We start from the raw sequence: 10,992 nt of genomic DNA, 5'->3' as shown, positions 1-10,992 counted from the left end.
ACTTCATGGTTGAGTTCTGGAAACCCCGTCTTGTTCCTTCAAGTCTCGTCGAGCAGGAACAAGCGTCGTCCGAGTGCTTTCTTGAGCGAAACCGTGTAGCGCTTCGTGAGATCTTTGTGTGGTGTGTACCTTTTTTAAAGAAAAAAGTACTCCCATTTGGATGTAGCCCCCGAGCCTCTTGCTATTTGGCACAAGGAGCTTGAGGGTCTTTTCTTGAAATCGCCCTGATTCTTCGTCGAATGGCTCCCGAGCATATACCCGGGTTCTTTTTGTCGTGTGGTCTTGAAGTCGTCTATTTTGAAGAAGTCTTCTGAGTGATGTGCGCTTTTTGAAGGAAAAAGTGCACTCACTGAGTGTAGCCCCAAGCCTCTTGTTATTTGGAACAAAAAGTTGGAGGGTCTTGAATCTTATGTCGTTTGAAAAACTGTTGTCTTGAAGTAGTCGTCTTGGTGACGTGCGCTTTTTGAAGAAAAAAGTGCACTCACTGAGTGTAGCCTCCGAGCATATATCCGAGTTGTTTTGTTCAGGAAGAACTCGGATGCAGGGTCTTGGCATATTCTCTGATAGTCTGCTGTTGTCAGATGTAGTTGTATGGTGGTGGTTGAGTGTGAATGTTGTTTGTTCACGAGTTGTACAGTGTTGGTATATCCTTTCGAATATGCTTGTCCTTGAGTACTGTTCCTTCACGCCTAAGTCCTTTTTCATTGAATTCTGTATTTTTCACTGTGTCCTTTGTTAGGCTTGTTTTGTTTGTGCTCCTGGTCCATGTGCACCGCTCCTTCGGTATATAAATACCCTCCTGGAGTGTTGTTTTGATTCATTGAGCGTTTTGTTGCTTGTTCTGAAGTCTCTGTAGTCATGAATATGGTAGTTTGTGAAGTAGAGTAGCCCCCGGGCATATTTTGCAATTCTTGTATGTCTTGCTGTAGCTGGAGGGAGTCTTGTGATAGGGATTAGAGGTAGGCTAATCCCGCAGCAGCAATGTACCAGGATGTACGTGGTGGTAGTTGGAGAAAGTCTTGTGATGTGGGCTTCGTTCCTTCATCTGGTAGTTCTTGGTTGATCCTCGTCGCCTGCCCTGAGACTGTCCGATGCTGAGCAACACCATATCCAGCATCACATCGGTCTTGGATAGACAGATGTCTGTCGGCCTTCTCTGCTCCATGTTGTCCTGCCGTGCTGCTGATTTCCGCCTTGGATGCACTACGTCCATCCTTTGAAGAAAATAGTGTAGCCGAGGGCGGTTTGTCCTGCCGAGTAGTAATTTGGAACGCGTAGTCGTTCCAGAGCCTAGCCGTGTCTGGGTTCCTCTTTGCTTCTTTGCTTTTCATGGTACCGAGTTCGTTGGGTCTTGTAAGATGTGTAATCTTCTATTTTTGAAACTAGTTATAATGGAAAGAATCTTGTCTTCTGAGTTGCAATTCTTTATTTTCTTGTTGTCCTGGTTGTTGATGAGATTTCTGAGTTCTTTCTGTAAGGACTGGGTTATTGCCCTCCTTGTGAGATAGCCCTTCTTTGCTTTATTGTTGACGAGTTCTTTTTGTGGTGATATGTTAATTCTGCCGTGGTGCTGGATGGATAAGTCTGAAATCTACCCGTTGAAATGTACCGTTGTGTGGATTTGAGTCGTCCGTTATTTTAGCTGCGTCGGTAAATGGACCGTTGCGTCCTCATGCCGTGTTAAAACGGGCCTGGTGGGCCGCGTTTTTACCGGTGTAAAATCTATTTAAAGGCATCTCTCCTCCTTTTCTTTGGTACCTTGGCTTTGCCTTGAAAACCTTAGCCTTCGCAACTCCACCGTCGCCATTGCCGCCGCCATCTGAGCGCCGCTGTCCGAGCTTTCTCTTTTCCTAGTGCCTTTTTGCCTCTGTTAGTACATGGGTAGAAAGAAAGCCGCGAGCAAGTCCTAGGTAGCCTTTGTGGACGAGGAATCATCACTTTCCGTGATCGAGAACCAAGAGTTCATGGCCATGAGGGCTACCCAGAAGGTTTGGCCGGCTCCGACAACGACTAAAGACCAGCTTCGCGAGCTTGTTGGCGATGGCCTAATCCAGAGTAAGGACATTGCTGAATGGAGGGCTCCGGGCGAGCATCGGGTCCCTGCTCTAGGTCCTGGTGAGATCATTCTCTTCGTTTCCTTTATCCATGCTGGACTTTGCCTCCCAGCTTCTGTTTTTCTTCATCGGTTTCTCGGCTATTTTGGGATTAGCCTGAATCACCTTGCTCCCAATGCTGTTCTCCATCTTTCTGTCTTTGTTCATCTCTGTGAAACCTTCCTTGGAATTTCTCCTTCTCTTTCCCTCTTTCGCTACTTTTTCCACCTGAAGCCACAACCTCGCCGCGATGACACCAATGTTCTTGGTGGCTGCGGGATCCAGTTTCGCTAGGGTCTTAAGAGCAAATTTTTTTACTATGACCTGGTTGATTCTGTAAGGGATTGGCGTGCTGACTGGTTCTATGCTGCCAACTTGATTCCTCTTCTTTCTGTTCACTCTGGATCTGGTCCTTTGGTTAATGACCGATGGGAGAAGAACCCTGTGATGAATGCTGAGCTCCAGATGATTCAGCCTTTTCTCGAGAGGATTAGCACTCTGAAACAGCAAGGTTTGACCGGCTTCGGTATTATTTCAAGTTTTCTTCGCCACTGAGTTCAACCTTTGAAGGAGCGCGAACATTATGGTTTTGAGTACTCTGGGGCGGAGGATCCTTCTCGTATGGTCCCTGCCCTTGAATTGACCGATGAGGAAGTGCTCGAGCGTCTCCAGAAGATGCTGAAAGGAGTAAGCGTCATTCCGCTTGCTATCCTCGAGTACAGTGCAAAGAACCCACCCCTGCCGTGAGTAGTTATTTTCTTTATTCGGGTAGTTTTAATTCTCTTTCGTTGTATCTACTTTTGCTTAATCTTTTTTGCCTTGTCGTTTTACTCTTTTATAGGAATTGGGGCATAATTTCGCTGATCCAATCCCCCTTGAAGATCTCCCTACAAATGTGGAGGCTGGGGGTAGTCTTGCTGGGGCGTCCTTGACCAGTAAGTTTCAAGCTACTATTATGCTTCCTGGAGTTTCTTTCGCATTTTCTGACATATATGAAGAGTATGTTCCTCGTATAGTTCCTCGAGGCCTCGCAGTGTCGAAAAGAGGGGGCGGGCTGAAAGTTCTTCTGGTTTGTCTTCTGCCAGAAGTCTCATCAGTCAAGTACTCATCTAGGTACTCCAGTTGTAGCTAGCATGCTCTTAGGTGAGCATATTAATACACTTTGTCCCTTTGTTTTTTTTGTTTCTTTGTCTTTAACCGAGTACTTTTGTCCTTTTTCAGCTGGTGCTTTGGCAACCTTGGTCGAGAGTGAGGCAGAAGAGGACAATGATGCTTCCCTTGTTACTCGTCGGTGAGTTGTTTTCTTGCTTTCCTGTAGTTGAAACCTTCTATTTGTTCTGACTTTGGTCTTGATCTCTTTGTAGTAAGCGGTCGTCGGGTACAAGTTCTTCTGGGGCTCCGGCACCGAGTTCCTCTAAGATTCCGGTACCAAGTTCCTCTGAGATTCCGGTACCGAGTTCCTCTAGAGCTCCGGTGCTAAGTTCTTCTGGAGTACCAGTACTGGTTACGCCACTCCTGCCGCAGAGTGGCGGCGACATCTTTGCTGCCATAGTCCCACCTTTAAAGTCTTCTTTTAGTTTTATGAAGAAGAAGATAGCTGAGTAAGTGATTCCTTGTTATGCTTCTTTATTTCTCTCTCTATTTTTTCCTGACTCATATTCTTATCATCAATTTTTCTTATGATTTTGCAGACCCTCGCCTTCCCTTAACCCTCTGTCGACTTCTTCTCAGTCCTCTGACCCGCCTCTGTGCGCTGAGTCTCGGGGCTTGGAATGTTCGATCGGTGAGGTAGCTGTGGGGGAAGCCGGGTCCCCTACCGCTGCTGATCATGTTGCTTCGGAGGTGACCGTGGCCACGGCGGTGGGTACTTCTGGGGAGGTAGCCGAGGCTTCCCAGGATACAGCCCTAATTTTGTCTTCTTTGCCTACGCCAGCTTCTCCCTCTGCTCCCCTTGGAACTAGTAGTCAGCGTTTGGACGACGATGTGTTGCTGCAGTTCGACGCCACCCATCGTCTGTCAGAGTTGACTGCTGCCTGGGGGGCCCTTTCGACTTCCTTTGGTGAAAAGCTTCAGGTGAGTTTTTTAGGAGTTCTTTCTTTGGATGTTCGATCTTTGTTTTCTTCTTATGCCTTTTCTCTCTCTCTCTTTTTGTTCAGTCTTTCTCTCGAGATCATACCGGCTTCTTTTTCTCGTCCGAAAATGAGAAGAAGTTGTCTTCTGAGGTAAGTGCCCTGAAGGCCGAGCTTGACCTCCTCCGGGCCAAGTTGGAGACCGAGTGTCAGACACACCAAAAGGAGGAGAAAACTCTTCGTGCCCGGGTGGTAGAGGTAGAGACGCAGAAGGGTGCTGCGAAGAATGAGTGCAAAGGTATTGCGAGTTCTTTTTGTTTCCTTTTGTATTCTGGCTTCCCTTTCTGCTGATTTTTTTGTTTTTTCTTTTATACTCTGATTTTCCTTTCCTCTGACTCGTTTCTGTTGCCTGGTCTAGCTCTCCGAGTTAAAAAGCAGAAGCTCTTGGAGGGTATCGAGGAGATGAAGACGCTCGCTTGAATTAGCCACAATAAGGCTGAGGAGGTAATTACTCAAGCTGAAGAAGAACTCGCGCTTGCTAAATTGATTAGGCGTGGAGCTGACAGAGATCTTGTGCAGGCCCAAAAGACCATCGAGGACTTGACTGGCAAGTTGGCAACGGCTACTGAAAACTGGAAAGCTTTGTGGAAGTTTTTTCGTTCAGTAGCCGACCTTCTTTGGACTTTAGTAGACGATGGTCATTCTTGGGCTCAATTCATTCCCCAAGTGCCCACCCGTTTCTAGGAGTTCATGAAGTGGTGTGCCCATCTTTGCACTAGGAATGTTCTTACCCAGGTCTGGGTTCTTTCTCTGGATTTTCCATTGTCCAAGGTTGCCGATGAAGCCGAGAGCCAAGAGTACCTGGATGCTGTTGAGAGGTTGGAGCCTGAGGTTGATGACTTAGCTAGGAAGATTGTAGATAATCTTAACATTGATGTTTCTTCCCCTGATGACAATGCCTGATGTACTTGACCTTTGTATTCTAGCTTCTGTAACAAAACGCTATACTTGAAAACTGAATGGAGAATCTTTATTTTTCGTTGATGTCTTCTTTGTCTGTATTTCTTTGTCGCATAAACAACTCGACTTTGGTAAATTATTGTCTTTCTTGATTTGTCGAGTGCTTTTCTGGCTTTTGTTTGTGCTTTGTAGACAACTCGGTATATGTGGATTGATGCCTTGACAGTCTTCCTTGATTTGTCGAGTGCTTGTCTAGCTTTTGTCTGTGACTTGTAAACAACTCGGTATAGATCGTTGTCTCGACAAACTTTGTGTTCTTGTTATTACTGAAAAGACTTAGGACATCTCTAGCTTCTTCTTTTTGGCTTAACTCGGAGTGTGGTCAGCATCTAGTCCTATCTCTGGTTGCAAAAATATCCTAGGACCGGCAAGCCCCCGAGCACTTCATGGTAGAGCTCTGGAAGCCTCGTCTTGTTTTGTTCAAGTCAGGAACAAGCATCGTCTGAGTGCTTTCTTGAGCAAAACCATGTAGCGCTTCTTGGGATCTTCTGAGTGTAGCCCCCGAGCCTCTTGTTATTTGGAACAAGGAGCTGGAGGGTCTTGTCTTAAAGTTGCTTTGATTTATGTTCAGGCTTAGTTTCTGTCGTTTTGCTTTTTGGTTCGGGTGTTAGCTTATTAGCTACCCTCATCTGCGTGCTCAAGCATCTTTTCGGCTCTTTTGCTCTTGGCCGGTATGCTCAGGCATCTTTTCAGCCATTTTACTTTTTGGTTCGGGTGTTAGCTTGTTAGCTACCCTCATCAGCGGGCTCAAGCATGTTTTCAGCTCTTTTGCTCTCGGCCGGTATGCTCAGGCGTCTTTTTCAGCCATTTTGCTTTTTGGTTCGGGTGTTAACTTATTAGCTACCCTCATTGGCGGGCTCAAGCATGTTTTCAACTCTTTTGCTCTTGGCCGGTATGCTCAGGCGTCTTCTCAGCCATTTTGCTTTTTGGTTCGGGTGTTAGCTTATTAGCTACCCTCATCGGCAGGCTCAAGCATGTTTTCAGCTCTTTTGCTCTCGGCCGGTATGCTCAGGCGTCTTTTCAGCTATTTTGCTTTTTGGTTCGGGTGTTAGCTTATTAGCTACCCTCATCGGTGGGCTCAAGCATGTTTTCAGCTCTTTTGCTCGCGGCCGATATACTTAGGCGTCTTTTCAGCCATTTTGCTTTTTAGTTTGGGTGTTAGCTTATTAGCTACCCTCATCGGCGGGCTTAAGCATGTTTTTAGCTCTTTTGCTCTTGGCCGGTATGCTCAGGCGTCTTTTTAGCCATTTTGCTTTTTGTTCATATTGGAAACAACTCGGGGAAAGCCATAATGAGACATATGTTTGTCGAGAAAGAACCATCTTTATTGATCATGAATATTGATAGGTCACAATAGTACATATGTTGTTGATGAGCGATATCTTTGTTGACCATGAACGTTGATCTCTTGTGTCTTGTATACATATTTTCCCTTGAGTTGTTTTCATGCATAGAATCTTCGTAGCTGACTGATGTGCCATGTATTGTTGACTTCTTTTCCATCTTCGGTTATCAACTTGTATGTGCCTAGTCCGATGACCTTTGTGACGATAAAAGGACCTTCCCATGGACTGAGTAGTTTATGGCATCCGTCGGTTTTTTGTATTCTTCTTAGTACTAGGTCTCCGACTTGTAATGATCGAGACTGGGTATTCTTGTTGTAGTGGCGTCTTAGTCCTTGGAGGTATCTTGTTGATTGAAGGGTAGTGTTTACTCTGACTTCTTCTGTACTATCGAGTTCTAATCTTCAGGTGTGTTCTGCTTCTCCTTCGTTGTATTGTTCTATTCTTGGTGACGTCTAGATCAAGTCTACAGGTAGTACGGCTTCTGATCCGTAAACCAGGAAGAAAGGTGAGTATCCGGTGGCTCTGCTTATTTGAGTCCGTAGCCCCCATACGACCTTGGATAATTCTTCAATCCATTTTGATCCATAGTCTACTAGTTCTTCATACAATCTTGGTTTTAATCCAGCTAGTATGAGTCTGTTTGCCCTTTCGACCTATCCGTTGGCCTCTGGATGTGCGACTGATGTGTAATCTATTCTGAAGCCACAGTCCTGTGCCCAACTTTGGAATTCTGTGGCTGTAAAGGGAGAACCCAAATCCATGATGATTCGATTGGGCATGCCGAAGCGGTGCATAATGTCTTGAATTAACTTAACTGCGTTGGCTGCGCTGTATTTTGCGAGTGGTTTGAATTCAATCCACTTGGTGAATTTGTCAATTGCTACGAAGATGTACTCGAAGCCGCCTTTTGCTTTCTTGAGGGGTCCTACTTGATCCAGCCCCCAGTAGGAGAAAGGCCAAGCAGGTGGGATGCAGATGAGGTTGTGAGCTGGCACATGAGCCTGTCTTGCGAACATTTGACAACCTTTGCATCTTCTGACGAGTTCTTCTACGTCTTTCAAAGCGGTTGGCCAGTAGTAACCGGTGCGGAATGCTTTTCTAACTAGTGTTCTTGAAGCGGCGTGATTACCACAGCAACCTGAGTGTATTTCGTCTAGGATCTCTTTGCCCTCTTCAACTGAGATGCATTTTAGGAGTATTCCTGATGATGCGGCTCTTCTGTAGAGCTTGTCTCCTACTAGGACATAGTTCTTGCTTCTACGAATAACTCGGGTAGCCTCTTCTTTTTCCGCTGGCAACTTATTTTCTTTGATGTAATCAATAAAAACCTGGGTCCATGAGGTGGTGATTACCAAGATCTAGGTGTCTTTGGCTGAGATTTTAGGGGTTATCTCACTGGGTTGTTTGATAGAGGGGGTTGATAACTCCTCTATAAAAACACCAGGTGGGACCTTCACCCTGTCTGATCCTAGCTTGGCAAGGATATCTGTCGCAACGTTAGAATCGCGCAGGACGTGTAGAATTTCTAATCCTTGAAAATATTTTTCGAGCTTTCGTATTTCAGCACAGTAAGCGCCTATGTTTTCTTTGGTGCAGTCCCAATCTTTGTTGACTTGATTGATTACCACTGCTGAATCGCCGTAAACGAGTAAACGCTTGATTCCGAGGGTAATTGCCACTCGTAGCCCATGGATGAGGGCTTTGTATTCTGCTTCATTGTTTGTAGCTTGCCATAGAATCTGAAGGACGTACTTGAGTTGCTTTCCGTCTGGAGAAATTAGGAGGATGCCTACACCGGCTCCGCCTAGCTTGAGTGATCCATCAAAGTACATCTTCCAATGATCAAGGATGGTACTTGACATAGGCTATTGAATTTATGTCCATTCGGCAACAAAATCAGCTAGAGCTTGAGATTTAATTGCCTTTCGTGGGGTGAAATCGATATTGAGAGCACCAAGTTCAACTGCCCACTTAGATATGCGCCCTGTTGCGTCTCTGTTGTGTAAGATATCTCCGAGTGGGAAATCTATCACCATGGTAATCTTGTGGCTTTCAAAATAGTAGCGAAGCTTGCGTGAAGTGATCAGGAGGGCGTAGAGTAGTTTTTGCACATGCGGGTACCAGATTTTGATTCTGATAGTACTTCACTAATGTAGTATATGGGGCGTTGTACTTTATATACACGCCCTTCTTCTTCTCTTTCTACGACAATCGCAGTGCTGATCACAGTAGAAGTTGCCGCAATGTACAGCATCATGTCTTCGTATTTCTTCAGAGGTGTGAGAACGGGTGAGGATGTGAGATATGCCTTGAGCTTCTTGAAAGCTTCATTGGCTTCTTCTGTCCACTCGAACTTGTATGTCTTCTTTAGTAATTTAAAGAAAGGTAACCCTTTTTCGCCCAGTCTTGATATGAAACGATTAAGTGCCGCCATGCAGCCTGTTAGTTTCTGCACATCTTTGACACTTCGAGGAGGGCCCATCTCCATTATGGCTCGAATCTGCTTAGCGCTTGCTTCGATTCCACGATGACTGACCAAGAATCCGAGTAGTTGTCCTGAAGAAACTCCGAATACACATTTGTTTGGGTTCAATTTTCACCTCCATTTTTTTAGGTTTTTGAAGGTTTGCTTTAGGTCTTCAATTAGTTTTTCCGGGTTCTTTGTCTTTACCACTACGTCATCCACGTATGCTTCTACGTTTTCGCCGATCTGATCACCGAGGCATATTTGGATCGCTCTTTGGTAAGTTGCACCAGCATTTTTGAGTCCAAATGACATGGTTTTATAGCAGTAGGCACCGAATGGAGTGATGAAAGATGTCTTGCTCTGGTCTTTTTCCTTTAATGCAATATGGTGATATCCTGAATAGCAATCAAGGAAGGATAATAGAGCTGATCCTGCTGTTGAATCAACTATCTAATCAATGCGTGGTAGCCCAAACGGATCTTTCGGACAGTATTTGTTGAGATCTGTGTAGTCGACACACATGTGCCACTCGTCCGTATTCTTTTTCTGTACTAGAACTTGGGTTTGCTAGCCAATCTAGATGGAGGATTTCTCTGATGAATTAGGCTGCCATTAGTTTTGTAATTTCCTTTTTAATTGCTGCCTTCTTGTCTGGTGAGAATCGTCGTAGTCGTTGCTTCACAGGCTTGGAGCCTTCATTGATATCAATTCTGTGCTCAGCCAACTCTCTTGGGACCCCTGGCATGTCGGCCAGTTTCCAAGCGAAGATATCTTTGTTGTCCCGAAGAAAGTTGATGAGCGTGAGTTCCTATTTTGCTGATAGGTGGGCGCTGATGGTTGCCGTTTTTGAGGGATCACCGGTGCCCAGGTCGATTTGCTTGACGTCGGCTTCTTTTGGTGGTGCTAGGATGCTGGGTTTTTTAGCTAGTATCTCTAGCTCTTCTGGGCTCATTTCTGCTGCAACAATGATTATTTCTTTCCTTTCATTGTTGGCCTGTGCTTTTGTTGCAATTTGGATTGCTTGAACATCACAGTCAAATGCGCGCTTCAAATCACTTCGAAGAGAGAGAACACCATTAGGCCCTGGCATCTTAAGCAACAGGTACGCATAATGCGGTATTGCCATGAATTTTGCTAGTTCTAGGCGCCCGAGGATTGCGTGATATGATGAATCAAAGTCCGTGACTTCAAACTTGATGAAGTCTGTACGGTAGTTTGAGGGAATCCCAAAAGTAACCGGTAGAGTGATTTGTCGAAGTGGCATTGCTGCCTTGCCGGGTACTATGCCATAAAAAGGCGTGCTCATTGGTGTGATTATCCCGACGAGTTGTAGTCCCATCTTCCTTAGAGTTTCTGAAAAAATGATGTTGAGTTCGGCTCCTCCGTCGATTAGTACTTTCGTAACAGTCATTCCAGCAATGGTTGGATCTAGAACTAGTGGGTAATGGCCTGCATTTCCTACGCTGGTTCATTGGTCTTCTCTTGAAAATTAGATTGGATACTCTGACCAATTGAGATATCTTGGTGTAGCAGGTTCTGCTGCCATGATGGTTCGTAACGCTAGCTTTTCTTGATGTTTGCTTCTAGAATCTGGAACCCCGACAAAGATTACTGCCACTGTCCCCCTGGATTTTTGGAATCCCTTGTCTTCATGGTTGTCTTCTTCTTTTTTCTGATTGTCTTCTTTATTGTTCCCCTTACTATCTTTCCTTGTGTATCTTTCGTTGAAGGTGTAGCAATTTCCGATGGTGTGCTTTCCATTGGGGTGCAAGATGCAACGCATGTTTTCAATGTCGTCATACCTTCTGGGTTTTGAAAACTTCTTTGATTTGTTAGGCACTGCTATGATGTTGTCTGGACCACGTTTTCCTTCCTGATGTCTGTTGTTTCGAGGATTTTGCCTGTCCGGGTTGTCTCTGTTATTTCTATCCGGGAATCTTTCTCGTGTCTTTTCCTCTGCAGTAATCATCTTTTCCACTGTTCGTCTGAATTCTTCA

Source organism: Miscanthus floridulus, chromosome 7 (genome assembly GCF_019320115.1).
Source record: "Miscanthus floridulus cultivar M001 chromosome 7, ASM1932011v1, whole genome shotgun sequence".
Lineage (NCBI taxonomy): Eukaryota > Viridiplantae > Streptophyta > Magnoliopsida > Poales > Poaceae > Miscanthus > Miscanthus floridulus.
Note: the sequence above shows the minus strand (reverse complement) of the source record.